The following is a 26,583-nucleotide window of genomic DNA, read 5'->3' on the forward strand; positions in this document are numbered from 1 at the left end:
ACCTGCAGTCAATTTCATAATTAGGATAGAAAACAAAAGGTCAAGCTCTGTAATACAACTGTAGGCATATGAGGAGGGGAAAATAAGTCAAAAGGCCCACAGCATTTGTTGATCTGGCTCCGAAAGCTGTAAGTGTAAGGACCTCGTGGCGCAACGGTAGCGCGTCTGACTCTAGATCAGAAGGTTGTGTGTTCAAATCACGTCGGGGTCACTGCTTACCATTTTATTCCCCACTGAGGTCATATATTTCCTTTCGAAAGCAAAGTCAAAAGAAAGCAGTCTTGCATTGGCCGGGAATCGAACCCGGGCCACCCACGTGGCACGCGAGAATTCTACCACTGAACCACCAATGCTTCACATGGGTTGTTCACAGGCAGAGCTCTGCCCAAGACAGTGATCAGGTGCACACACTTAAATTGTACACATATGAACAAAGTGTGCGCAGCAGACATGATAACGCCAACGTTTCACATGAAGATGGCAAGAATCAGATGCAGGAGACTATAACTATGAATGTCTTTGCATTTGCTGAGGTCACTGGCTTGGGACTAGAGTTGTGTTTATCAGGGCATGATGGCAGGCTGCTCCCGACAAAAGTGGTTCACAGAATGCACCCGCCAGATCACCAGCACTATTGTGTTTCAGATTATCTCACTGAACTCTCCTCCTGGAAAATCCTTCCCACTGGCTTTCCCAGATTCTGTGTCCTCCGCTAAATGCTGGGGTGAAACGGGCAGAGTTCTGCGCCCTGCGTCCCTTTACGCGTCCCTAACGCGCTCCCAACGCGGCCTACAGCCCTGGTCGGGCTTAGATCACTGGAGCCTTTTGTGACCAAGAACTCCGGAAGCCTAGGGTCAGGCCTGTTGCACAGGCATATTGTGCCTTGCCAATCCGGGATTGTTGTGTTTCAGGGCCTAGCCATCAATACTCCTGGGATTTCTTTCCCTGAGAACCCTCTTGTCCCTGTCCTCCCACAAGCCCCAGCTTTTATGTAAAATAAAGTGTGCACCATGGGCCTTCCCCTATTTGCTCTCTCCCCAATCTCTTTCTCCAAAGCTGAGCTCTGAAGGTAAATGTATCTATCTGAGTGAGGGGCTAGGGAGGGCCTTTCCCAGCAGTCTTACAAGTCAAGAGTTCAGAGAAAGCACCTGCTATGGGAGGGAGACTTTGCTCACAGAGAAGTCAAGTCTAACATAACACATCTGATGGGCAAGGCACACGCCTTACTGGCTGGTAGCACACCTACAGAGGAGCAGGGAGCTATGCTAAGCAGGCAACAGAAAAGTCATGTATGTGTCTCATACACTGGGACCGGTAGTAATACTGGCTCTAAGACCATTAGACAGTAGTCTATTCATCATTACGTCCAACAATAACAAGACACTAAGCAAATGAGAAATGCTGTATGGCATAAAGACGCATTATATAACACAAGCTCCAGGCAGGCACACAATTATCAAGATATATATTGAGTCTCAGGAACTGTGCTAAAGTTATTAACCTCTGTGGTGCAAATGGTTAGCGCGTTCGGTTGTTAACAGAAAGGTTGGTGGTTCAAGCCCACCCAGGGAAGTATCCTTTTTGCCTGCATGAAACACTTTAATGAAACACAGATACGTACCTCTGCTCTCTCCTGCTTAAGACCCTTTATCTGAACATTTCAATCCTCTGCGTTCTCTCTGCACCTGCAGTCAATTTCATAATTAGGATAGAAAACAAAAGGCCTAGCCCTGTAATACAACTGTAGGCATATGAGATGGGGAAAATAAGTCAAAAGGCCATCAGCATTTGTTGATCTGGCTTGAAGGCTGTAAGTGTAAGGACCTTGTGGCGCAACGGTAGCGCGTCTGACTCCAGATCAGAAGGTTGCGTGGTCAAATCACGTCGGGGTCACTGCTTACCATTTTATTCCCCACTGAGTTCATATATTTCCTTTCGAAAACAAAGTCAAAGGAACGCAGCCTTGCATTGGCCGGGAATCGAACCCGGGCCTCCCACGTGGCAGGCTAGAATTCTACCACTGAACCACCAATGCTTCACATGGGGAGTTCACAGGCATAGCTCTGTCCAAGACAGTGATCAGGTGCACACACTTAAATTGTACACATATGAACAAAGTGTGCGCAGCAGACATGACAACGCCAAAGTTTCACATGATGATGGCTTATATAAGACAAGCTCCATGCAGGCACATACATATCAAGGTATATATTGAGTCTAAGGAAAGATGCAGTAGTCACTCGTCTCTGTGGCGCAATCGATTAGCGCGTTCGGCTGTTAACCGAAAGGTTGGTGGTTCAAGCCCACCCAGGGGCGTATTATTTTGCCTGCATGAAACACTTGAATGGAAAACAGATACGTACCTTTGCTCTCTCCTGCTGGACACCCTTTCCCTGAATATTTCAATTCTCTGCGTTCTCTCGGCACCTGCAGTCAATTTCATAATTAGGATAGAAAACAAAAGGTCAAGCTCTGTAATACAACTGTAGGCATATGAGGAGGGAAAAATAAGTCAAAAGGCCCACAGCATTTGTTGATCTGGCTCCGAAAGCTATAAGTGTAAGGACCTCGTGGCGCAACCGTAGCGCGTCTGACTCCAGATCAGAAGGTTGCGTGTTCAAATCACGTCGGGGTCACTGCTTACCATTTTATTCCCCACTGAGGTCATATATTTCCTTTCGAAAACAAAGTCAAAAGAAAGCAGTCTTGCATTGGCCAGGTATCGAACCCAGGCCTCCCGCGTGGCAGGCGAGAATTCTACCACTGAACCACCAATGCTTCACATGGGTTGTTCACAGGCAGAGCTCTGCCCAAGACAGTGATCAGGTGCACACACTTAAATTGTACACATATGAACAAAGTGTGCGCAGCAGACATGATAACGCCAACGTTTCACATGAAGATGGCAAGAATCAGATGCAGGAGACTATAACTATGAATGTCTTTGCATTTGCTGAGGTCACTGGCTTGGGACTAGAGTTGTGTTTATCAGGGCATGATGGCAGGCTGCTCCCGACAAAAGTGGTTCACAGAATGCACCCGCCAGATCACCAGCACTATTGTGTTTCAGATTATCTCACTGAACTCTCCTCCTGGAAAATCCTTCCCACTGGCTTTCCCAGATTCTGTGTCCTCCCCTAAATGCTGGGGTGAAACGGGCAGAGTTCTGCGCCCTGCGTCCCTTTACGTGTCCCTAACGCGCTCCCAATGCGGCCTACAGCCCTGGTCGGGCACAGCCCTGGTCGGGCTTAGATCACTGGAGCCTTTTGTGACCAAGAACTCCGGAAGCCTAGGGTCAGGCCTGTTGCACAGGCATATTGTGCCTTGCCAATCCGGGATTGTTGTGTTTCAGGGCCTAGCCATCAATACTCCTGGGATTTCTTTCCCTGAGAACCCTCTTGTCCCTGTCCTCCCACAAGCCCCAGCTTTTATGTAAAATAAAGTGTGCACCATGGGCCTTCCCCTATTTGCTCTCTCCCCAATCTCTTTCTCCAAAGCTGAGCTCTGAAGGTAAATGTATCTATCTGAGTGAGGGGCTAGGGAGGGCCTTTCCCAGCAGTCTTACAAGTCAAGAGTTCAGAGAAAGCACCTGCTATGGGAGGGAGACTTTGCTCACAGAGAAGTCAAGTCTAACATAACACATCTGATGGGCAAGGCACACGCCTTACTGGCTGGTAGCACACCTACAGAGGAGTAGGGAGCTATGCTAAGCAGGCAACAGAAAAGTCATGTATGTGTCTCATACACTGGGACCGGTAGTAATACTGGCTCTAAGACCATTAGACAGTAGTCTATTCATCATTACGTCCAACAATAACAAGACACTAAGCAAATGAGAAATGCTGTATGGCATAAAGACGCATTAGAAAACACAAGCTCCAGGCAGGCACACAATTATCAAGATATATATTGAGTCTCAGGAACTATGCTACAGTTATTAACCTCTGTGGTGCAAATGGTTAGCGCGTTCGGTTGTTAACAGAAAGGTTGGTGGTTCAAGCCCACCCAGGGAAGTATCCTTTTTGCCTGCATGAAACACAGATACGTACCTCTGCTCTCTCCTGCTTAAGACCCTTTATCTGAACATTTCAATCCTCTGAGTTCTCTCTGCACCTGCAGTCAATTTCATAATTAGGATAGAAAACAAAAGGCCTAGCCCTGTAATACAACTGTAGGCATATGAGGAGGGGAAAATAAGTCAAAAGGCCATCAGCATTTGTTGATCTGGCTTGAAGGCTGTAAGTGTAAGGACCTTGTGGCGCAACGGTAGCGCGTCTGACTCGAGATCAGAAGGTTGCGTGGTCAAATCACGTCGGGGTCACTGCTTACCATTTTATTCCCCACTGAGTTCATATATTTCCTTTCGAAAACAAAGTCAAAGGAACACAGCCTTGCGTTGGCCGGGAATCGAACCCGGGCCTCCCGCGTGGCAGGCAAGAATTCTACCACTGAACCACCAATGCTTCACATGGGGAGTTCACAGGCATAGCTCTGTCCAAGACAGTGATCAGGTGCACACACTTAAATTGTACACATATGAACAAAGTGTGCGCAGCAGACATGACAACGCCAAAGTTTCACATGATGATGGCTTATATAAGACAAGCTCCAGGCAGGCACATACATATCAAGGTATATATTGAGTCTAAGGAAAGATGCAGTAGTCACTCGTCTCTGTGGCGCAATGGGTTAGCGCGTTCGGCTGTTAACCAAAAGGTTGGTGGTTCAAGCCCACCCAGGGACGTATTATTTTGCCTGCATGAAACACTTGAATGGAAAACAGATACGTACCTTTGCTCTCTCCTGCTGGACACCCTTTCCCTGAATATTTCAATTCTCTGCGTTCTCTCGGCACCTGCAGTCAATTTCATAATTAGGATAGAAAACAAAAGGTCAAGCTCTGTTATACAACTGTAGGCATATGAGGAGGGGAAAATAAGTCAAAAGGCCCACAGCATTTGTTGATCTGGCTCCGAAAGCTGTAAGTGTAAGGACCTCGTGGCGCAACGGTAGCGCGTCTGACTCCAGATCAGAAGGTTGCGTGTTCAAATCACCTCGGGGTCACTGCTTACCATTTTATGCCCCACTGAGGTCATATATTTCCTTTCGAAAACAAAGTCAAAAGAAAGCAGTCTTGCATTGGCCGGGTATCGAACCCGGGCCTCCCGCGTGGCAGGCGAGAATTCTACCACTGAACCACCAATGCTTCACATGGGTTGTTCACAGGCAGAGCTCTGCCCAAGACAGTGATCAGGTGCACACACTTAAATTGTACACATATGAACAAAGTGTGCGCAGCAGACATGATAACGCCAACGTTTCACATGAAGATGGCAAGAATCAGATGCAGGAGACTATAACTATGAATGTCTTTGCATTTGCTGAGGTCACTGGCTTGGGACTAGAGTTGTGTTTATCAGGGCATGATGGCAGGCTGCTCCCGACAAAAGTGGTTCACAGAATGCACCCGCCAGATCACCAGCACTATTGTGTTTCAGATTATCTCACTGAACTCTCCTCCTGGAAAATCCTTCCCACTGGCTTTCCCAGATTCTGTATCCTCCCCTAAATGCTGGGGTGAAACGGGCAGAGTTCTGCGCCCTGCGTCCCTTTACGCGTCCCTAACGCGCTCCCAACGCGGCCTACAGCCCTGGTCGGGCTTAGATCACTGGAGCCTTTTGTGACCAAGAACTCCGGAAGCCTAGGGTCAGGCCTGTTGCACAGGTATATTGTGCCTTGCCAATCCGGGATTGTTGTGTTTCAGGGCCTAGCCATCAATACTCCTGGGATTTCTTTCCCTGAGAACCCTCTTGTCCCTGTCCTCCCACAAGCCCCAGCTTTTATGTAAAATAAAGTGTGCACCATGGGCCTTCCCCTATTTGCTCTCTCCCCAATCTCTTTCTCCAAAGCTGAGCTCTGAAGGTAAATGTATCTATCTGAGTGAGGGGCTAGGGAGGGCCTTTCCCAGCAGTCTTACAAGTCAAGAGTTCAGAGAAAGCACCTGCTATGGGAGGGAGACTTTGCTCACAGAGAAGTCAAGTCTAACATAACACATCTGATGGGCAAGGCACACGCCTTACTGGCTGGTAGCACACCTACAGAGGAGCAGGGAGCTATGCTAAGCAGGCAACAGAAAAGTCATGTATGTGTCTCATACACTGGGACCGGTAGTAATACTGGCTCTAAGACCATTAGACAGTAGTCTATTCATCATTACGTCCAACAATAACAAGACACTAAGCAAATGAGAAATGCTGTATGGCATAAAGACGCATTATATAACACAAGCTCCAGGCAGGCACACAATTATCAAGATATATATTGAGTCTCAGGAACTGTGCTACAGTTATTAACCTCTGTGGTGCAAATGGTTAGCGCGTTCGGTTGTTAACAGAAAGGTTGGTGGTTCAAGCCCACCCAGGGAAGTATCCTTTTTGCCTGCATGAAACACTTTAATGAAACACAGATACCTACCTCTGCTCTCTCCTGCTTAAGACCCTTTATCTGAACATTTCAATCCTCTGCGTTCTCTCTGCACCTGCAGTCAATTTCATAATTAGGATAGAAAACTAAAGGCCTAGCCCTGTAATACAACTGTAGGCATATGAGGAGGGGAAAATAAGTCAAAAGGCCATCAGCATTTGTTGATCTGGCTTGAAGGCTGTAAGTGTAAGGACCTTGTGGCGCAACGGTAGCGCGTCTGACTCCAGATCAGAAGGTTGCGTGGTCAAATAACGTCGGGGTCACTGCTTACCATTTTATTCCCCACTGAGTTCATATATTTCCTTTCGAAAACAAAGTCAATGGAACACAGCCTTGCATTGGCCGGGAATCGAACCCGGGCCTCCCGCGTGGCAGGCGAGAATTCTACCACTGAACCACCAATGCTTCACATGGGGAGTTCACAGGCATAGCTCTGTCCAAGACAGTGATCAGGTGCACACACTTAAATTGTACACATATGAACAAAGTGTGCGCAGCAGACATGACAACGCCAAAGTTTCACATGATGATGGCTTATATAAGACAAGCTCCAGGCAGGCACATACATATCAAGGTATATATTGAGTCTAAGGAAAGATGCAGTAGTCACTCGTCTCTGTGGCGCAATCGGTTAGCGCGTTCGGCTGTTAACCGAAAGGTTGGTGGTTCAAGCCCACCCAGGGACGTATTATTTTGCCTGCATGAAACACTTGAATGGAAAACAGATACGTACCTTTGCTCTCTCCTGCTGGACACCCTTTCCCTGAATATTTCAATTCTCTGCGTTCTCTCGGCACCTGCAGTCAATTTCATAATTAGGATAGAAAACAAAAGGTCAAGCTCTGTAATACAACTGTAGGCATATGAGGAGGGGAAAATAAGTCAAAAGGCCCACAGCATTTGTTGATCTGGCTCCGAAAGCTGTAAGTGTAAGGACATCGTGGCGCAACGGTAGCGCGTCTGACTCCAGATCAGAAGGTTGCGTGTTCAAATCACGTCGGGGTCACTGCTTACCATTTTATTCCCCACTGAGGTCATATATTTCCTTTCGAAAACAAAGTCAAAAGAAAGCAGTCTTGCATTGGCCGGGTATCGAACCCGGGCCTCCCGCGTGGCAGGCGAGAATTCTACCACTGAACCACCAATGCTTCACATGGGTTGTTCACAGGCAGAGCTCTGCCCAAGACAGTGATCAGGTGCACACACTTAAATTGTACACATATGAACAAAGTGTGCGCAGCAGACATGATAACGCCAACGTTTCACATGAAGATGGCAAGAATCAGATGCAGGAGACTATAACTATGAATGTCTTTGCATTTGCTGAGGTCACTGGCTTGGGACTAGAGTTGTGTTTATCAGGGCATGATGGCAGGCTGCTCCCGACAAAAGTGGTTCACAGAATGCACCCGCCAGTTCACCAGCACTATTGTGTTTCAGATTACCTCACTGAACTCTCCTCCTGGAAAATCCTTCCCACTGGCTTTCCCAGATTCTGTGTCCTCCCCTAAATGCTGGGGTGAAACGGGCAGAGTTCTGCCCCCTGCGTCCCTTTACGCGTCCCTAACGCGCTCCCAATGCGGCCTACAGCCCTGGTCGGGCACAGCCCTGGTCGGGCTTAGATCACTGGAGCCTTTTGTGACCAAGAACTCCGGAAGCCTAGGGTCAGGCCTGTTGCACAGGCATATTGTGCCTTGCCAATCCGGGATTGTTGTGTTTCAGGGCCTAGCCATCAATACTCCTGGGATTTCTTTCCCTGAGAACCCTCTTGTCCCTGTCCTCCCACAAGCCCCAGCTTTTATGTAAAATAAAGTGTGCACCATGGGCCTTCCCCTATTTGCTCTCTCCCCAATCTCTTTCTCCAAAGCTGAGCTCTGAAGGTAAATGTATCTATCTGAGTGAGGGGCTAGGGAGGGCCTTTCCCAGCAGTCTTACAAGTCAAGAGTTCAGAGAAAGCACCTGCTATGGGAGGGAGACTTTGCTCACAGAGAAGTCAAGTCTAACATAACACATCTGATGGGCAAGGCACACGCCTTACTGGCTGGTAGCACACCTACAGAGGAGCAGGGAGCTATGCTAAGCAGGCAACAGAAAAGTCATGTATGTGTCTCATACACTGGGACCGGTAGTAATACTGGCTCTAAGACCATTAGACAGTAGTCTATTCATCATTACGTCCAACAATAACAAGACACTAAGCAAATGAGAAATGCTGTATGGCATAAAGACACATTATATAACACAAGCTCCAGGCAGGCACACAATTATCAAGATATATATTGAGTCTCAGGAACTGTGCTACAGTTATTAACCTCTGTGGTGCAAATGGTTAGCGCGTTCGGTTGTTAACAGAAAGGTTGGTGGTTCAAGCCCACCCAGGGAAGTATCCTTTTTGCCTGCATGAAACACTTTAATGAAACACAGATACCTACCTCTGCTCTCTCCTGCTTAAGACCCTTTATCTGAACATTTCAATCCTCTGCGTTCTCTCTGCACCTGCAGTCAATTTCATAATTAGGATAGAAAACTAAAGGCCTAGCCCTGTAATACAACTGTAGGCATATGAGGAGGGGAAAATAAGTCAAAAGGCCATCAGCATTTGTTGATCTGGCTTGAAGGCTGTAAGTGTAAGGACCTTGTGGCGCAACGGTAGCGCGTCTGACTCCAGATCAGAAGGTTGCGTGGTCAAATCACGTCGGGGTCACTGCTTACCATTTTATTCCCCACTGAGTTCATATATTTCCTTTCGAAAACAAAGTCAAAGGAACACAGCCTTGAATTGGCCGGGAATCGAACCCGGGCCTCCCGCGTGGCAGGCGAGAATTCTACCACTGAACCACCAACGCTTCACATGGGCAATTAACAGGCATAGCTCTGTCCAAGACAGTGATCAGGTGCACACACTTAAATTGTACACATATGAACAAAGTGTGCGCAGCAGACATGACAACGCCAAAGTTTCACATGATGATGGCTTATATAAGACAAGCTCCAGGCAGGCACATACATATCAAGATATATATTGAGTCTAAGGAAAGATGCTGTAGCCACTCGTCTCTGTGGCGCAATCGGTTAGCGCGTTCGGCTGTTAACCGAAAGGTTGGTGGTTCAAGCCCACCCAGGGACGTATTATTTTGCCTGCATGAAACACTTGAATGGAAAACAGATACATACCTTTGCTCTCTCCTGCTGGACACCCTTTCCCTGAATATTTCAATTCTCTGCGTTCTCTCGGCACCTGCAGTCAATTTCATAATTAGGATAGAAAACAAAAGGTCAAGCTCTGTAATACAACTGTAGGCATATGAGGAGGGGAAAATAAGTCAAAAGGCCCACAGCATTTGTTGATCTGGCTCCGAAAGCTGTAAGTGTAAGGACCTCGTGGCGCAACGGTAGCACGTCTGACTCCAGATCAGAAGGTTGCGTGTTCAAATCACGTCGGGGTCACTGCTTACCATTTTATTCCCCACTGAGGTCATATATTTCCTTTCGAAAACAAAGTCAAAAGAAAGCAGTCTTGCATTGGCCGGGAATCGAACCCGGGCCTCCCGCGTGGCAGGCGAGAATTCTACCACTGAACCACCAATGCTTCCCATGGGTTGTTCACAGGCAGAGCTCTGCCCAAGACAGTGATCAGGTGCACACACTTAAATTGTACACATATGAACAAAGTGTGCGCAGCAGACATGATAACGCCAACGTTTCACATGAAGATGGCAAGAATCAGATGCAGGAGACTATAACTATGAATGTCTTTGCATTTGCTGAGGTCACTGGCTTGGGACTAGAGTTGTGTTTATCAGGGCATGATGGCAGGCTGCTCCCGACAAAAGTGGTTCACAGAATGCACCCGCCAGATCACCAGCACTATTGTGTTTCAGATTATCTCACTGAACTCTCCTCCTGGAAAATCCTTCCCACTGGCTTTCCCAGATTCTGTGTCCTCCCCTAAATGCTGGGGTGAAACGGGCAGAGTTCTGCGCCCTGCGTCCCTTTACGCGTCCCTAACGCGCTCCCAACGCGGCCTACAGCCCTGGTCGGGCTTAGATCACTGGAGCCTTTTGTGACCAAGAACTCCGGAAGCCTAGGGTCAGGCCTGTTGCACAGGTATATTGTGCCTTGCCAATCCGGGATTGTTGTGTTTCAGGGCCTAGCCATCAATACTCCTGGGATTTCTTTCCCTGAGAACCCTCTTGTCCCTGTCCTCCCACAAGCCCCAGCTTTTATGTAAAATAAAGTGTGCACCATGGGCCTTCCCCTATTTGCTCTCTCCCCAATCTCTTTCTCCAAAGCTGAGCTCTGAAGGTAAATGTATCTATCTGAGTGAGGGGCTAGGGAGGGCCTTTCCCAGCAGTCTTACAAGTCAAGAGTTCAGAGAAAGCAACTGCTATGGGAGGGAGACTTTGCTCACAGAGAAGTCAAGTCTAACATAACACATCTGATGGGCAAGGCACACGCCTTACTGGCTGGTAGCACACCTACAGAGGAGCAGGGAGCTATGCTAAGCAGGCAACAGAAAAGTCATGTATGTGTCTCATACACTGGGACCGGTAGTAATACTGGCTCTAAGACCATTAGACAGTAGTCTATTCATCATTACGTCCAACAATAACAAGACACTAAGCAAATGAGAAATGCTGTATGGCATAAAGACGCATTATATAACACAAGCTCCAGGCAGGCACACAATTATCAAGATATATATTGAGTCTCAGGAACTGTGCTACAGTTATTAACCTCTGTGGTGCAAATGGTTAGCGCGTTCGGTTTTTAACAGAAAGGTTGGTGGTTCAAGCCCACCCAGGGAAGTATCCTTTTTGCCTGCATGAAACACTTTAATGAAACACAGATACCTACCTCTGCTCTCTCCTGCTTAAGACCCTTTATCTGAACATTTCAATCCTCTGCGTTCTCTCTGCACCTGCAGTCAATTTCATAATTAGGATAGAAAACTAAAGGCCTAGCCCTGTAATACAACTGTAGGCATATGAGGAGGGGAAAATAAGTCAAAAGGCCATCAGCATTTGTTGATCTGGCTTGAAGGCTGTAAGTGTAAGGACCTTGTGGCGCAACGGTAGCGCGTCTGACTCCAGATCAGAAGGTTGCGTGGTCAAATCACGTCGGGGTCACTGCTTACCATTTTATTCCCCACTGAGTTCATATATTTCCTTTCGAAAACAAAGTCAATGGAACACAGCCTTGCATTGGCCGGGAATCGAACCCGGGCCTCCCGCGTGGCAGGCGAGAATTCTACCACTGAACCACCAATGCTTCACATGGGGAGTTCACAGGCATAGCTCTGTCCAAGACAGTGATCAGGTGCACACACTTAAATTGTACACATATGAACAAAGTGTGCGCAGCAGACATGACAACGCCAAAGTTTCACATGATGATGGCTTATATAAGACAAGCTCCAGGCAGGCACATACATATCAAGGTATATATTGAGTCTAAGGAAAGATGCAGTAGTCACTCGTCTCTGTGGCGCAATCGGTTAGCGCGTTCGGCTGTTAACCGAAAGGTTGGTGGTTCAAGCCCACCCAGGGACGTATTATTTTGCCTGCATGAAACACTTGAATGGAAAACAGATACGTACCTTTGCTCTCTCCTGCTGGACACCCTTTCCCTGAATATTTCAATTCTCTGCGTTCTCTCGGCACCTGCAGTCAATTTCATAATTAGGATAGAAAACAAAAGGTCAAGCTCTGTAATACAACTGTAGGCATATGAGGAGGGGAAAATAAGTCAAAAGGCCCACAGCATTGGAGAAGTGTGGCTCACTGGTTAGAAGCAGCAGACCCTGAAGCAGAGGTCGGCCCGGGACCAGGTTTCAATTCCCGCCTCGGCAGGATCTTGGGTCAATGTCCGCGGACTCGATAATTCTCGCCTAGGTGCATAAGCTAACCATGGGTCCCACTCTGCAACTCTGGGCAATAGCTTGCTTAATCTCCACAACGGCCCCATCAGCGCCAGGGATGCCTGGCTTCACCTTGGGGGTGCCCAGGAGGGACCATCTCACAGGGAAAGCCAGGACGGGTTCCCCAGCGGTATACAGCGCCAGGACACTCCGAGATGGAGTAACAGTGCGCTTTACAAGTATACATTTACATTTACATTTGTTGATCTGGCTCCGAAAGCTGTAAGTGTAAGGACCTCGTGGCGCAACGGTAGCGCGTCTGACTCCAGATCAGAAGGTTGCGTGTTCAAATCACGTCGGGGTCACTGCTTACCATTTTATTCCCCACTGAGGTCATATATTTCCTTTCGAAAACAAAGTCAAAAGAAAGCAGTCTTGCATTGGCCGGGTATCGAACCCGGGCCTCCCGCGTGGCAGGCGAGAATTCTACCACTGAACCACCAATGCTTCACATGGGTTGTTCACAGGCAGAGCTCTGCCCAAGACAGTGATCAGGTGCACACACTTAAATTGTACACATATGAACAAAGTGTGCGCAGCAGACATGATAACGCCAACGTTTCACATGAAGATGGCAAGAATCAGATGCAGGAGACTATAACTATGAATGTCTTTGCATTTGCTGAGGTCACTGGCTTGGGACTAGAGTTGTGTTTATCAGGGCATGATGGCAGGCTGCTCCCGACAAAAGTGGTTCACAGAATGCACCCGCCAGATCACCAGCACTATTGTGTTTCAGATTATCTCACTGAACTCTCCTCCTGGAAAATCCTTCCCACTGGCTTTCCCAGATTCTGTGTCCTCCCCTAAATGCTGGGGTGAAACGGGCAGAGTTCTGCGCCCTGCGTCCCTTTACGCGTCCCTAACGCGCTCCCAATGCGGCCTACAGCCCTGGTCGGGCACAGCCCTGGTCGGGCTTAGATCACTGGAGCCTTTTGTGACCAAGAACTCCGGAAGCCTAGGGTCAGGCCTGTTGCACAGGCATATTGTGCCTTGCCAATCCGGGATTGTTGTGTTTCAGGGCCTAGCCATCAATACTCCTGGGATTTCTTTCCCTGAGAACCCTCTTGTCCCTGTCCTCCCACAAGCCCCAGCTTTTATGTAAAATAAAGTGTGCACCATGGGCCTTCCCCTATTTGCTCTCTCCCCAATCTCTTTCTCCAAAGCTGAGCTCTGAAGGTAAATGTATCTATCTGAGTGAGGGGCTAGGGAGGGCCTTTCCCAGCAGTCTTACAAGTCAAGAGTTCAGAGAAAGCACCTGCTATGGGAGGGAGACTTTGCTCACAGAGAAGTCAAGTCTAACATAACACATCTGATGGGCAAGGCACACGCCTTACTGGCTGGTAGCACACCTACAGAGGAGCAGGGAGCTATGCTAAGCAGGCAACAGAAAAGTCATGTATGTGTCTCATACACTGGGACCGGTAGTAATACTGGCTCTAAGACCATTAGACAGTAGTATATTCATCATTACGTCCAACAATAACAAGACACTAAGCAAATGAGAAATGCTGTATGGCATAAAGACGCATTATATAACACAAGCTCCAGGCAGGGACACAATTATCAAGATATATATTGAGTCTCAGGAACTGTGCTACAGTTATTAACCTCTGTGGTGCAAATGGGTAGCGCGTTCGGTTGTTAACAGAAAGGTTGGTGGTTCAAGCCCACCCAGGGAAGTATCCTTTTTGCCTGCATGAAACACTTTAATGAAACACAGATACGTACCTCTGCTCTCTCCTGCTTAAGACCCTTTATCTGAACATTTCAATCCTCTGCGTTCTCTCTGCACCTGCAGTCAATTTCATAATTAGGATAGAAAACAAAAGGCCTAGCCCTGTAATACAACTGTAGGCATATGAGGAGGGGAAAATAAGTCAAAAGGCCATCAGCATTTGTTGATCTGGCTTGAAGGCTGTAAGTGTAAGGACCTTGTGGCGCAACGGTAGCGCGTCTGACTCCAGATCAGAAGGTTGCGTCGTCAAATCACGTCGGGGTCACTGCTTACCATTTTATTCCCCACTGAGTTCATATATTTCCTTTCGAAAACAAAGTCAAAGGAACACAGCCTTGAATTGGCCGGGAATCGAACCCGGGCCTCCCGCGTGGCAGGCGAGAATTCTACCACTGAACCACCAATGCTTCACATGGGCAGTTAACAGGCATAGCTCTGTCCAAGACAGTGATCAGGTGCACACACTTAAATTGTACACATATGAACAAAGTGTGCGCAGCAGACATGACAACGCCAAAGTTTCACATGATGATGGCTTATATAAGACAAGCTCCAGGCAGGCACATACATATCAAGATATATATTGAGTCTAAGGAAAGATGCTGTAGCCACTCGTCTCTGTGGCGCAATCGGTTAGCGCGTTCGGCTGTTAACCGAAAGGTTGGTGGTTCAAGCCCACCCAGGGACGTATTATTTTGCCTGCATGAAACACTTGAATGGAAAACAGATACATACCTTTGCTCTCTCCTGCTGGACACCCTTTCCCTGAATATTTCAATTCTCTGCGTTCTCTCGGCACCTGCAGTCAATTTCATAATTAGGATAGAAAACAAAAGGTCAAGCTCTGTAATACAACTGTAGGCATATGAGGAGGGGAAAATAAGTCAAAAGGCCCACAGCATTTGTTGATCTGGCTCCGAAAGCTGTAAGTGTAAGGACCTCGTGGCGCAACGGTAGCGCGTCTGACTCCAGATCAGAAGGTTGCGTGTTCAAATCACGTCGGGGTCACTGCTTACCATTTTATTCCCCACTGAGGTCATATATTTCCTTTCGAAAACAAAGTCAAAAGAAAGCAGTCTTGCATTGGCCGGGAATCGAACCCGGGCCTCCCGCGTGGCAGGCGAGAATTCTACCACTGAACCACCAATGCTTCACATGGGTTGTTCACACGCAGAGCTCTGCCCAAGACAGTGATCAGGTGCACACACTTAAATTGTACACATATGAACAAAGTGTGCGCAGCAGACATGATAACGCCAACGTTTCACATGAAGATGGCAAGAATCAGATGCAGGAGACTATAACTATGAATGTCTTTGCATTTGCTGAGGTCACTGGCTTGAGACTAGAGTTGTGTTTATCAGGGCATGATGGCAGGCTGCTCCCGACAAAAGTGGTTCACAGAATGCACCCGCCAGATCACCAGCACTATTGTGTTTCAGATTATCTCACTGAACTCTCCTCCTGGAAAATCCTTCCCACTGGCTTTCCCAGATTCTGTGTCCTCCCCTAAATGCTGGGGTGAAACGGGCAGAGTTCTGCGCCCTGCGTCCCATTACGCGTCCCTAACGCGCTCCCAACGCGGCCTACAGCCCTGGTCGGGCACAGCCCTGGTCGGGCTTAGATCACTGGAGCCTTTTGTGACCAAGAACTCCGGAAGCCTAGGGTCAGGCCTGTTGCACAGGCATATTGTGCCTTGCCAATCCGGGATTGTTGTGTTTCAGGGCCTAGCCATCAATACTCCTGGGATTTCTTTCCCTGAGAACCCTCTTGTCCCTGTCCTCCCACAAGCCCCAGCTTTTATGTAAAATAAAGTGTGCACCATGGGCCTTCCCCTATTTGCTCTCTCCCCAATCTCTTTCTCCAAAGCTGAGCTCTGAAGGTAAATGTATCTATCTGAGTGAGGGGCTAGGGAGGGCCTTTCCCAGCAGTCTTACAAGTCAAGAGTTCAGAGAAAGCACCTGCTATGGGAGGGAGACTTTGCTCACAGAGAAGTCAAGTCTAACATAACACATCTGATGGGCAAGGCACACGCCTTACTGGCTGGTAGCACACCTACAGAGGAGCAGGGAGCTATGCTAAGCAGGCAACAGAAAAGTCATGTATGTGTCTCATACACTGGGACCGGTAGTAATACTGGGTCTAAGACCATTAGACAGTAGTCTATTCATCATTACGTCCAACAATAACAAGACACTAAGCAAATGAGAAATGCTGTATGGCATAAAGACGCATTATATAACACAAGCTCCTAGCAGGCACACAATTATCAAGATATATATTGAGTCTCAGGAACTGTGCTACAGTTATTAACCTCTGTGGTGCAAATGGTTAGCGCGTTCGGTTGTTAACAGAAAGGTTGGTGGTTCAAGCCCACCCAGGGAAGTATCCTTTTTGCCTGCATGAAACACTTTAATGAAACACAGATACGTACCTCTGCTCTCTCCTGCTTAAGACCCTTTATCTGAACATTTCAATCCTCTGCGTTCTCTCTGCACCTGCAGTCAATTTCATAATTAGGATAGAAAACAAAAGGCCTAGCCCTGTAATACAACTGTAGGCATATGAGGAGGGGAAAATAAGTCAAAAGGCCATCAGCATTTGTTGATCTGGCTTGAAGGCTGTAAGTGTAAGGACCTTGTGACGCAACGGTAGCGCGTCTGACTCCAGATCAGAAGGTTGCGTGGTCAAATCACGTCGGGGTCACTGCTTACCATTTTATTCCCCACTGAGTTCATATATTTCCTTTCGAAAACAAAGTCAAAGGAACGCAGCCTTGCATTGGCCGGGAATCGAACCCGGGCCTCCCGCGTGGCAGGCGAGAATTCTACCACTGAACCATCAATGCTTCACATGGGGAGTTCACAGGCATAGCTCTGTCCAAGACAGTGATCAGGTGCACACACTTAAATTGTACACATATGAACAAAGTGTGCGCAGCAGACATGACAACGCCAAAGTTTCACATGATGATGGCTTATATAAGACAAGCTCCAGGCAGGCACATACATATCAAGATATATATTGAGTCTAAGGAAAGATGCTGTAGTCACTCGTCTCTGTGGCGCAATCGGTTAGCGCGTTCGGCTGTTAACGGAAAGGTTGGTGGTTCAAGCCCACCCAGGGACGTATTATTTTGCCTGCATGAAACACTTGAATGGAAAACAGATACATACCTTTGCTCTCTCCTGCTGGACACCCTTTCCCTGAATATTTCAATTCTCTGCGTTCTCTCGGCACCTGCAGTCAATTTCATAATTAGGATAGAAAACAAAAGGTCAAGCTCTGTAATACAACTGTAGGCATATGAGGAGGGGAAAATAAGTCAAAAGGCCCACAGCATTTGTTGATCTGGCTCCGAAAGCTGTAAGTGTAAGGACCTCATGGCGCAACGGTAGCGCGTCTGACTCCAGATCAGAAGGTTGCGTGTTCAAATCACGTCGGGGTCACTGCTTACCATTTTATTCCCCACTGAGGTCATATATTTCCTTTCGAAAACAAAGTCAAAAGAAAGCAGTCTTGCATTGGCCGGGAATCGAACCCGGGCCACCCGCGTGGCAGGCGAGAATTCTACCACTGAACCACCAATGCTTCACATGGGTTGTTCACAGGCAGAGCTCTGCCCAAGACAGTGATCAGGTGCACACACTTAAATTGTACACATATGAACAAAGTGTGCGCAGCAGACATGATAACGCCAACGTTTCACATGAAGATGGCAAGAATCAGATGCAGGAGACTATAACTATGAATGTCTTTGCATTTGCTGAGGTCACTGGCTTGGGACTAGAGTTGTGTTTATCAGGGCATGATGGCAGGCTGCTCCCGACAAAAGTGGTTCACAGAATGCACCCGCCAGATCACCAGCACTATTGTGTTTCAGATTATCTCACTGAACTCTCCTCCTGGAAAATCCTTCCCACTGGCTTTCCCAGATTCTGTGTCCTCCCCTAAATGCTGGGGTGAAACGGGCAGAGTTCTGCGCCCTGCGTCCCTTTACGCGTCCCTAACGTGCTCCCAACGCGGCCTACAGCCCTGGTCGGGCTTAGATCACTGGAGCCTTTTGTGACCAAGAACTCCGGAAGCCTAGGGTCAGGCCTGTTGCACAGGCATATTGTGCCTTGCCAATCCGGGATTGTTGTGTTTCAGGGCCTAGCCATCAATACTCCTGGGATTTCTTTCCCTGAGAACCCTCTTGTCCCTGTCCTCCCACAAGCCCCAGCTTTTATGTAAAATAAAGTGTGCACCATGGGCCTTCCCCTATTTGCTCTCTCCCCAATCTCTTTCTCCAAAGCTGAGCTCTGAAGGTAAATGTATCTATCTGAGTGAGGGGCTAGGGAGGGCCTTTCCCAGCAGTCTTACAAGTCAAGAGTTCAGAGAAAGCACCTGCTATGGGAGGGAGACTTTGCTCACAGAGAAGTCAAGTCTAACATAACACATCTGATGGGCAAGGCACACGCCTTACTGGCTGGTAGCACACCTACAGAGGAGCAGGGAGCTATGCTAAGCAGGCAACAGAAAAGTCATGTATGTGTCTCATACACTGGGACCGGTAGTAATACTGGCTCTAAGACCATTAGACAGTAGTCTATTCATCATTACGTCCAACAATAACAAGACACTAAGCAAATGAGAAATGCTGTATGGCATAAAGACGCATTATAAAACACAAGCTCCAGGCAGGCACACACTTATCAAGATATATATTGAGTCTCAGGAACTGTGCTACAGTTATTAACCTCTGTGGTGCAAATGGTTAGCGCGTTCGGTTGTTAACAGAAAGGTTGGTGGTTCAAGCCCACCCAGGGAAGTATCCTTTTTGCCTGCATGAAACACTTTAATGAAACACAGATACGTACCTCTGCTCTCTCCTGCTTAAGACCCTTTATCTGAAAATTTCAATCCTCTGCGTTCTCTCTGCACCTGCAGTCAATTTCATAATTAGGATAGAAAACAAAAGGCCTAGCCCTGTAATACAACTGTAGGCATATGAGGAGGGGAAAATAAGTCAAAAGGCCATCAGCATTTGTTGATCTGGCTTGAAGGCTGTAAGTGTAAGGACCTTGTGGCGCAACGGTAGCGCGTCTGACTCCAGATCAGAAGGTTGCGTGGTCAAATCACGTCGGGGTCACTGCTTACCATTTTATTCCCCACTGAGTTCATATATTTCCTTTCGAAAACAAAGTCAAAGGAACACAGCCTTGCATTGGCCGGGAATCGAACCTGGGCCTCCCGCGTGGCAGGCGAGAATTCTACCACTGGACCACCAATGCTTCATATGGGGAGTTAACAGGCATAGCTCTGTCCAAGACAGTGATCAGGTGCACACACTTAAATTGTACACATATGAACAAAGTGTGCGCAGCAGACAAGACAACACCAAAGTTTCACATGATGATGGCTTATATAAGACAAGCTCCAGGCAGGCACATACATATCAAGATATATATTGAGTCTAAGGAAAGATGTTGTAGTCACTCGTCTCTGTGGCGCAATCGGTTAGCGCGTTCGGCTGTTAACCGAAAGGTTGGTGGTTCAAGCCCACCCAGGGACATATTATTTTGCCTGCATGAAACACTTGAATGGAAAACAGATACATACCTTTGCTCTCTCCTGCTGGACACCCTTTCCCTGAATATTTCAATTCTCTGCGTTCTCTCGGCACCTGCAGTCAATTTCATAATTAGGATAGAAAACAAAAGATCAAGCTCTGTAATACAACTGTAGGCATATGAGGAGGGGAAAATAAGTCAAAAGGCCCACAGCATTTGTTGATCTGGCTCCGAAAGCTGTAAGTGTAAGGACCTCGTGGCGCAACGGTAGCGCGTCTGACTCCAGATCAGAAGGTTGCGTGTTCAAATCACGTCGGGGTCACTGCTTACCATTTTATTCCCCACTGAGGTCATATATTTCCTTTCGAAAACAAAGTCAAAAGAAAGCAGTCTTGCATTGGCCAGGAATCGAACCCAGGCCTCCCGCGTGGCAGGCGAGAATTCTACCACTGAACCACCAATGCTTCCCATGGGTTGTTCACAGGCAGAGCTCTGCCCAAGACAGTGATCAGGTGCACACACTTAAATTGTACACATATGAACAAAGTGTGCGCAGCAGACATGATAACGCCAACGTTTCACATGAAGATGGCAAGAATCAGATGCAGGAGACTATAACTATGAATGTCTTTGCATTTGCTGAGGTCACTGGCTTGGGACTAGAGTTGTGTTTATCAGGGCATGATGGCAGGCTGCTCCCGACAAAAGTGGTTCACAGAATGCACCCGCCAGATCACCAGCACTATTGTGTTTCAGATTATCTCACTGAACTCTCCTCCTGGAAAATCCTTCCCACTGGCTTTCCCAGATTCTGTGTCCTCCCCTAAATGCTGGGGTGAAACGGGCAGAGTTCTGCGCCCTGCGTCCCTTTACGCGTCCCTAACGCGCTCCCAACGCGGCCTACAGCCCTGGTCGGGCTTAGATCACTGAAGCCTTTTGTGACCAAGAACTCCGGAAGCCTAGGGTCAGGCCTGTTGCACAGGTATATTGTGCCTTGCCAATCCGGGATTGTTGTGTTTCAGGGCCTAGCCATCAATACTCCTGGGATTTCTTTCCCTGAGAACCCTCTTGTCCCTGTCCTCCCACAAGCCCCAGCTTTTATGTAAAATAAAGTGTGCACCATGGGCCTTCCCCTATTTGCTCTCTCCCCAATCTCTTTCTCCAAAGCTGAGCTCTGAAGGTAAATGTATCTATCTGAGTGAGGGGCTAGGGAGGGCCTTTCCCAGCAGTCTTACAAGTCAAGAGTTCAGAGAAAGCACCTGCTATGGGAGGGAGACTTTGCTCACAGAGAAGTCAAGTCTAACATAACACATCTGATGGGCAAGGCACACGCCTTACTGGCTGGTAGCACACCTACAGAGGAGCAGGGAGCTATGCTAAGCAGGCAACAGAAAAGTCATGTATGTGTCTCATACACTGGGACCGGTAGTAATACTGGCTCTAAGACCATTAGACAGTAGTCTATTCATCATTACGTCCAACAATAACAAGACACTAAGCAAATGAGAAATGCTGTATGGCATAAAGACGCATTATATAACACAAGCTCCAGGCAGGCACACAATTATCAAGATATATATTGAGTCTCAGGAACTGTGCTACAGTTATTAACCTCTGTGGTGCAAATGGTTAGCGCGTTCGGTTGTTAACAGAAAGGTTGGTGGTTCAAGCCCACCCAGGGAAGTATCCTTTTTGCCTGCATGAAACACTTTAATGAAACACAGATACGTACCTCTGCTCTCTCCTGCTTAAGACCCTTTATCTGAACATTTCAATCCTCTGCGTTCTCTCTGCACCTGCAGTCAATTTCATAATTAGGATAGAAAACAAAAGGCCTAGCCCTGTAATACAACTGTAGGCATATGAGGAGGGGAAAATAAGTCAAAAGGCCATCAGCATTTGTTGATCTGGCTTGAAGGCTGTAAGTGTAAGGACCTTGTGACGCAACGGTAGCGTGTCTGACTCCAGATCAGAAGGTTGCGTGGTCAAATCACGTCGGGGTCACTGCTTACCATTTTATTCCCCACTGAGTTCATATATTTCCTTTCGAAAACAAAGTCAAAGGAACGCAGCCTTGCATTGGCCGGGAATCGAACCCGGGCCTCCCGCGTGGCAGGCGAGAATTCTACCACTGAACCACCAATGCTTCACATGGGGAGTTCACAGGCATAGCTCTGTCCAAGACAGTGATCAGGTGCACACACTTAAATTGTACACATATGAACAAAGTGTGCGCAGCAGACATGACAACGCCAAAGTTTCACATGATGATGGCTTATATAAGACAAGCTCCAGGCAGGCACATACATATCAAGATATATATTGAGTCTAAGGAAAGATGCTGTAGTCACTCCTCTCTGTGGCGCAATCGGTTAGCGCGTTCAGCTGTTAACCGAAAGGTTGGTGGTTCAAGCCCACCCAGGGACGTATTATTTTGCCTGCATGAAACACTTGAATGGAAAACAGATACATACCTTTGCTCTCTCCTGCTGGACACCCTTTCCCTGAATATTTCAATTCTCTGCGTTCTCTCGGCACCTGCAGTCAATTTCATAATTAGGATAGAAAACAAAAGGTCAAGCTCTGTAATACAACTGTAGGCATATGAGGAGGGGAAAATAAGTCAAAAGGCCCACAGCATTTGTTGATCTGGCTCCGAAAGCTGTAAGTGTAAGGACCTCGTGGCGCAACGGTAGCGCGTCTGACTCCAGATCAGAAGGTTGCGTGTTCAAATCACGTCGGGGTCACTGCTTACCATTTTATTCCCCACTGAGGTCATATATTTCCTTTCGAAAACAAAGTCAAAAGAAAGCAGTCTTGCATTGGCCGGGAATCGAACCCGGGCCTCCCACGTGGCAGGCGAGAATTCTACCAATGAACCACCAATACTTCACATGGGTTGTTCACAGGCAGAGCTCTGCTCAAGACAGTGATCAGGTGCACACACTTAAATTGTACACATATGAACAAAGTGTGCGCAGCAGACATGATAACGCCAACGTTTCACATGAAGATGGCAAGAATCAGATGCAGGAGACTATAACTATGAATGTCTTTGCATTTGCTGAGGTCACTGGTTTGGGACTAGAGTTGTGTTTATCAGGGCATGATGGCAGGCTGCTCCCGACAAAAGTGGTTCACAGAATGCACCCGCCAGATCACCAGCACTATTGTGTTTCAGATTATCTCACTGAACTCTCCTCCTGGAAAATCCTTCCCACTGGCTTTCCCAGATTCTGTGTCCTCCCCTAAATGCTGGGGTGAAACGGGCAGAGTTCTGCGCCCTGCGTCCCTAACGCGCTCCCAACGCGGCCTACAGCCCTGGTCGGGCTTAGATCACTGGAGCCTTTTGTGACCAAGAACTCCGGAAGCCTAGGGTCAGGCCTGTTGCACAGGCATATTGTGCCTTGCCAATCCGGGATTGTTGTGTTTCAGGGCCTAGCCATCAATACTCCTGGGATTTCTTTCCCTGAGAACCCTCTTGTCCCTGTCCTCCCACAAGCCCCAGCTTTTATGTAAAATAAAGTGTGCACCATGGGCCTTCCCCTATTTGCTCTCTCCCCAATCTCTTTCTCCAAAGCTGAGCTCTGAAGGTAAATGTATCTATCTGAGTGAGGGGCTAGGGAGGGCCTTTCCCAGCAGTCTTACAAGTCAAGAGTTCAGAGAAAGCACCTGCTATGGGAGGGAGACTTTGCTCACAGAGAAGTCAAGTCTAACATAACACATCTGATGGGCAAGGCACACGCCTTACTGGCTGGTAGCACACCTACAGAGGAGCAGGGAGCTATGCTAAGCAGGCAACAGAAAAGTCATGTATGTGTCTCATACACTGGGACCGGTAGTAATACTGGCTCTAAGACCATTAGACAGTAGTCTATTCATCATTACGTCCAACAATAACAAGACACTAAGCAAATGAGAAATGCTGTATGGCATAAAGACGCATTATATAACACAAGCTCCAGGCAGGCACACAATTATCAAGATATATATTGAGTCTCAGGAACCGTGCTACAGTTAGTAACCTCTGTGGTGCAAATAGTTAGCGCGTTCGGTTGTTAACAAAAAGGTTGGTGGTTCAAGCCCACCCAGGGAAGTATCCTTTTTGCCTGCATGAAACACTTTAATGAAACACAGATACCTACCTCTGCTCTCTCCTGCTTAAGACCCTTTATCTGAACATTTCAATCCTCTGCGTTCTCTCTGCACCTGCAGTCAATTTCATAATTAGGATAGAAAACTAAAGGCCTAGCCCTGTAATACAACTGTAGGCATATGAGGAGGGGAAAATAAGTCAAAAGGCCATCAGCATTTGTTGATCTGGCTTGAAGGCTGTAAGTGTAAAGACCTTGTGGCGCAACGGTAGCGCGTCTGACTCCAGATCAGAAGGTTGCGTGGTCAAATCACGTCGGGGTCACTGCTTACCATTTTATTCCCCACTGAGTTCATATATTTCCTTTCGAAAACAAAGTCAAAGGAACACAGCCTTGCATTGGCCGGGAATCGAACCCGGGCCTCCCGCGTGGCAAGCGAGAATTCTACCACTGAACCACCAATGCTTCACATGAGGAGTTCACAGGCATAGCTCTGTCCAAGACAGTGATCAGGTGCACACACTTAAATTGTACACATATGAACAAAGTGTGCGCAGCAGACATGACAACGCCAAAGTTTCACATGATGATGGCTTATATAAGACAAGCTCCAGGCAGGCACATACATATCAAGGAATATATTGAGTCTAAGGAAAGATGCAGTAGTCACTCGTCTCTGTGGCGCAATCGGTTAGCGCGTTCGGCTGTTAACCGAAAGGTTGGTGGTTCAAGCCCACCCAGGGACGTATTATTTTGCCTGCATGAAACACTTGAATGGAAAACAGATACGTACCTTTGCTCTCTCCTGCTGGACACCCTTTCCCTGAATATTTCAATTCTCTGCGTTCTCTCGGCACCTGCAGTCAATTTCATAATTAGGATAGAAAACAAAAGGTCAAGCTCTGTAATACAACTGTAGGCATATGAGGAGGGGAAAATAAGTCAAAAGGCCCACAGCATTTGTTGATCTGGCTCCGAAAGCTGTAAGTGTAAGGACCTCGTGGCGCAACGGTAGCGCGTCTGACTCCAGATCAGAAGGTTGCGTGTTCAAATCACGTCGGGGTCACTGCTTACCATTTTATTCCCCACTGAGGTCATATATTTCCTTTCGAAAACAAAGTCAAAAGAAAGCAGTCTTGCATTGGCCGGGTATCGAACCCGGGCCTCCCGCATGGCAGGCGAGAATTCTACCACTGAACCACCAATGCTTCACATGGGTTGTTCACAGGCAGAGCTCTGCCCAAGACAGTGATCAGGTGCACACACTTAAATTGTACACATATGAACAAAGTGTGCGCAGCAGACATGATAACGCCAACGTTTCACATGAAGATGGCAAGAATCAGATGCAGGAGACTATAACTATGAATGTCTTTGCATTTGCTGAGGTCACTGGCTTGGGACTAGAGTTGTGTTTATCAGGGCATGATGGCAGGCTGCTCCCGACAAAAGTGGTTCACAGAATGCACCCGCCAGATCACCAGCACTATTGTGTTTCAGATTATCTCACTGAACTCTCCTCCTGGAAAATCCTTCCCACTGGCTTTCCCAGATTCTGTGTCCTCCCCTAAATGCTGGGGTGAAACGGGCAGAGTTCTGCGCCCTGCGTCCCTTTACGCGTCCCTAACGCGCTCCCAATGCGGCCTACAGCCCTGGTCGGGCACAGCCCTGGTCGGGCTTAGATCACTGGAGCCTTTTGTGACCAAGTACTCCGGAAGCCTAGGGTCAGGCCTGTTGCACAGGCATATTGTGCCTTGCCAATCCGGGATTGTTGTGTTTCAGGGCCTAGCCATCAATACTCCTGGGATTTCTTTCCCTGAGAACCCTCTTGTCCCTGTCCTCCCACAAGCCCCAGCTTTTATGTAAAATAAAGTGTGCACCATGGGCCTTCCCCTATTTGCTCTCTCCCCAATCTCTTTCTCCAAAGCTGAGCTCTGAAGGTAAATGTATATATCTGAGTGAGGGGCTAGGGAGGGCCTTTCCCAGCAGTCTTACAAGTCAAGAGTTCAGAGAAAGCACCTGCTATGGGAGGGAGACTTTTCTCACAGAGAAGTCAAGTCTAACATAACACATCTGATGGGCAAGGCACACACCTTACTGGCTGGTAGCACACCTACAGAGGAGCAGGGAGCTATGCTAAGCAGGCAACAGAAAAGTCATGTATGTGTCTCATACACTGGGACCGGTAGTAATACTGGCTCTAAGACCATTAGACAGTAGTCTATTCATCATTACGTCCAACAATAACAAGACACTAAGCAAATGAGAAATGCTGTATGGCATAAAGACGCATTATATAACACAAGCTCCAGGCAGGCACACAATTATCAAGATATATATTGAGTCTCAGGAACTGGGCTACAGTTATTAACCTCTGTGGTGCAAATGGTTAGCGCGTTCGGTTGTTAACAGAAAGGTTGGTGGTTCAAGCCCACCCAGGGAAGTATCCTTTTTGCCTGCATGAAACACTTTAATGAAACACAGATACGTACCTCTGCTCTCTCCTGCTTAAGACCCTTTATCTGAACATTTCAATCCTCTGCGTTCTCTCTGCACCTGCAGTCAATTTCATAATTAGGATAGAAAACAAAAGGCCTAGCCCTGTAATACAACTGTAGGCATATGAGGAGGGGAAAATAAGTCAAAAGGCCATCAGCATTTGTTGATCTGGCTTGAAGGCTGTAAGTGTAAGGACCTTGTGGCGCAACGGTAGCGCGTCTGACTCCAGATCAGAAGGTTGCGTGGTCAAATCACGTCGGGGTCACTGCTTACCATTTTATTCCCCACTGAGTTCAT

At 47.6% G+C, this 26,583-nt stretch overlaps 32 non-coding genes across 32 annotated transcripts; 21 read left to right on the forward strand and 11 right to left on the reverse strand.

Annotated features, from left to right (window-relative positions):
• The first annotated feature begins 2,242 nt into the window (after window positions 1-2,242).
• TRNAN-GUU (transfer RNA asparagine (anticodon GUU)) lies at window positions 2,243-2,316 on the forward strand. Its single transcript has one exon. It is a non-coding gene; the product is annotated as a tRNA-Asn (tRNA).
• Window positions 2,317-2,564: 248 nt separating this feature from the next.
• On the forward strand, window positions 2,565-2,636 carry TRNAW-CCA (transfer RNA tryptophan (anticodon CCA)). The gene has a single exon. It is a non-coding gene; the product is annotated as a tRNA-Trp (tRNA).
• Window positions 2,637-4,249: 1,613 nt separating this feature from the next.
• TRNAS-CGA (transfer RNA serine (anticodon CGA)) lies at window positions 4,250-4,321 on the forward strand. The gene has a single exon. It is a non-coding gene; the product is annotated as a tRNA-Ser (tRNA).
• A 349-nt stretch (window positions 4,322-4,670) lies between these two features.
• TRNAN-GUU (transfer RNA asparagine (anticodon GUU)) lies at window positions 4,671-4,744 on the forward strand. Its single transcript has one exon. It is a non-coding gene; the product is annotated as a tRNA-Asn (tRNA).
• Window positions 4,745-4,992: 248 nt separating this feature from the next.
• On the forward strand, window positions 4,993-5,064 carry TRNAW-CCA (transfer RNA tryptophan (anticodon CCA)). The gene has a single exon. It is a non-coding gene; the product is annotated as a tRNA-Trp (tRNA).
• Window positions 5,065-5,135: 71 nt separating this feature from the next.
• TRNAG-GCC (transfer RNA glycine (anticodon GCC)) lies at window positions 5,136-5,206 on the reverse strand. The gene has a single exon. It is a non-coding gene; the product is annotated as a tRNA-Gly (tRNA).
• A 1,611-nt stretch (window positions 5,207-6,817) lies between these two features.
• On the reverse strand, window positions 6,818-6,888 carry TRNAG-GCC (transfer RNA glycine (anticodon GCC)). The gene has a single exon. It is a non-coding gene; the product is annotated as a tRNA-Gly (tRNA).
• A 207-nt stretch (window positions 6,889-7,095) lies between these two features.
• On the forward strand, window positions 7,096-7,169 carry TRNAN-GUU (transfer RNA asparagine (anticodon GUU)). The gene has a single exon. It is a non-coding gene; the product is annotated as a tRNA-Asn (tRNA).
• Window positions 7,170-7,417: 248 nt separating this feature from the next.
• TRNAW-CCA (transfer RNA tryptophan (anticodon CCA)) lies at window positions 7,418-7,489 on the forward strand. Its single transcript has one exon. It is a non-coding gene; the product is annotated as a tRNA-Trp (tRNA).
• A 71-nt stretch (window positions 7,490-7,560) lies between these two features.
• On the reverse strand, window positions 7,561-7,631 carry TRNAG-GCC (transfer RNA glycine (anticodon GCC)). Its single transcript has one exon. It is a non-coding gene; the product is annotated as a tRNA-Gly (tRNA).
• A 1,905-nt stretch (window positions 7,632-9,536) lies between these two features.
• TRNAN-GUU (transfer RNA asparagine (anticodon GUU)) lies at window positions 9,537-9,610 on the forward strand. The gene has a single exon. It is a non-coding gene; the product is annotated as a tRNA-Asn (tRNA).
• A 248-nt stretch (window positions 9,611-9,858) lies between these two features.
• On the forward strand, window positions 9,859-9,930 carry TRNAW-CCA (transfer RNA tryptophan (anticodon CCA)). The gene has a single exon. It is a non-coding gene; the product is annotated as a tRNA-Trp (tRNA).
• Window positions 9,931-10,001: 71 nt separating this feature from the next.
• On the reverse strand, window positions 10,002-10,072 carry TRNAG-GCC (transfer RNA glycine (anticodon GCC)). The gene has a single exon. It is a non-coding gene; the product is annotated as a tRNA-Gly (tRNA).
• Window positions 10,073-11,683: 1,611 nt separating this feature from the next.
• On the reverse strand, window positions 11,684-11,754 carry TRNAG-GCC (transfer RNA glycine (anticodon GCC)). The gene has a single exon. It is a non-coding gene; the product is annotated as a tRNA-Gly (tRNA).
• A 207-nt stretch (window positions 11,755-11,961) lies between these two features.
• Window positions 11,962-12,035, forward strand: TRNAN-GUU (transfer RNA asparagine (anticodon GUU)). Its single transcript has one exon. It is a non-coding gene; the product is annotated as a tRNA-Asn (tRNA).
• Window positions 12,036-12,636: 601 nt separating this feature from the next.
• TRNAW-CCA (transfer RNA tryptophan (anticodon CCA)) lies at window positions 12,637-12,708 on the forward strand. Its single transcript has one exon. It is a non-coding gene; the product is annotated as a tRNA-Trp (tRNA).
• A 71-nt stretch (window positions 12,709-12,779) lies between these two features.
• TRNAG-GCC (transfer RNA glycine (anticodon GCC)) lies at window positions 12,780-12,850 on the reverse strand. Its single transcript has one exon. It is a non-coding gene; the product is annotated as a tRNA-Gly (tRNA).
• Window positions 12,851-14,755: 1,905 nt separating this feature from the next.
• Window positions 14,756-14,829, forward strand: TRNAN-GUU (transfer RNA asparagine (anticodon GUU)). The gene has a single exon. It is a non-coding gene; the product is annotated as a tRNA-Asn (tRNA).
• A 248-nt stretch (window positions 14,830-15,077) lies between these two features.
• On the forward strand, window positions 15,078-15,149 carry TRNAW-CCA (transfer RNA tryptophan (anticodon CCA)). Its single transcript has one exon. It is a non-coding gene; the product is annotated as a tRNA-Trp (tRNA).
• A 71-nt stretch (window positions 15,150-15,220) lies between these two features.
• Window positions 15,221-15,291, reverse strand: TRNAG-GCC (transfer RNA glycine (anticodon GCC)). The gene has a single exon. It is a non-coding gene; the product is annotated as a tRNA-Gly (tRNA).
• Window positions 15,292-17,196: 1,905 nt separating this feature from the next.
• TRNAN-GUU (transfer RNA asparagine (anticodon GUU)) lies at window positions 17,197-17,270 on the forward strand. The gene has a single exon. It is a non-coding gene; the product is annotated as a tRNA-Asn (tRNA).
• A 248-nt stretch (window positions 17,271-17,518) lies between these two features.
• On the forward strand, window positions 17,519-17,590 carry TRNAW-CCA (transfer RNA tryptophan (anticodon CCA)). Its single transcript has one exon. It is a non-coding gene; the product is annotated as a tRNA-Trp (tRNA).
• A 71-nt stretch (window positions 17,591-17,661) lies between these two features.
• On the reverse strand, window positions 17,662-17,732 carry TRNAG-GCC (transfer RNA glycine (anticodon GCC)). The gene has a single exon. It is a non-coding gene; the product is annotated as a tRNA-Gly (tRNA).
• A 1,889-nt stretch (window positions 17,733-19,621) lies between these two features.
• TRNAN-GUU (transfer RNA asparagine (anticodon GUU)) lies at window positions 19,622-19,695 on the forward strand. The gene has a single exon. It is a non-coding gene; the product is annotated as a tRNA-Asn (tRNA).
• Window positions 19,696-19,943: 248 nt separating this feature from the next.
• Window positions 19,944-20,015, forward strand: TRNAW-CCA (transfer RNA tryptophan (anticodon CCA)). The gene has a single exon. It is a non-coding gene; the product is annotated as a tRNA-Trp (tRNA).
• A 1,753-nt stretch (window positions 20,016-21,768) lies between these two features.
• Window positions 21,769-21,839, reverse strand: TRNAG-GCC (transfer RNA glycine (anticodon GCC)). Its single transcript has one exon. It is a non-coding gene; the product is annotated as a tRNA-Gly (tRNA).
• A 207-nt stretch (window positions 21,840-22,046) lies between these two features.
• Window positions 22,047-22,120, forward strand: TRNAN-GUU (transfer RNA asparagine (anticodon GUU)). The gene has a single exon. It is a non-coding gene; the product is annotated as a tRNA-Asn (tRNA).
• Window positions 22,121-22,368: 248 nt separating this feature from the next.
• Window positions 22,369-22,440, forward strand: TRNAW-CCA (transfer RNA tryptophan (anticodon CCA)). The gene has a single exon. It is a non-coding gene; the product is annotated as a tRNA-Trp (tRNA).
• A 1,741-nt stretch (window positions 22,441-24,181) lies between these two features.
• Window positions 24,182-24,252, reverse strand: TRNAG-GCC (transfer RNA glycine (anticodon GCC)). Its single transcript has one exon. It is a non-coding gene; the product is annotated as a tRNA-Gly (tRNA).
• A 207-nt stretch (window positions 24,253-24,459) lies between these two features.
• TRNAN-GUU (transfer RNA asparagine (anticodon GUU)) lies at window positions 24,460-24,533 on the forward strand. Its single transcript has one exon. It is a non-coding gene; the product is annotated as a tRNA-Asn (tRNA).
• Window positions 24,534-24,781: 248 nt separating this feature from the next.
• Window positions 24,782-24,853, forward strand: TRNAW-CCA (transfer RNA tryptophan (anticodon CCA)). Its single transcript has one exon. It is a non-coding gene; the product is annotated as a tRNA-Trp (tRNA).
• A 71-nt stretch (window positions 24,854-24,924) lies between these two features.
• TRNAG-GCC (transfer RNA glycine (anticodon GCC)) lies at window positions 24,925-24,995 on the reverse strand. Its single transcript has one exon. It is a non-coding gene; the product is annotated as a tRNA-Gly (tRNA).
• Window positions 24,996-26,583: the final 1,588 nt, after the last annotated feature.

The sequence above is a fragment of the Lissotriton helveticus genome, chromosome 1_2 (assembly GCF_964261635.1).
Source record: "Lissotriton helveticus chromosome 1_2, aLisHel1.1, whole genome shotgun sequence".
Classification (NCBI taxonomy): domain Eukaryota; kingdom Metazoa; phylum Chordata; class Amphibia; order Caudata; family Salamandridae; genus Lissotriton; species Lissotriton helveticus.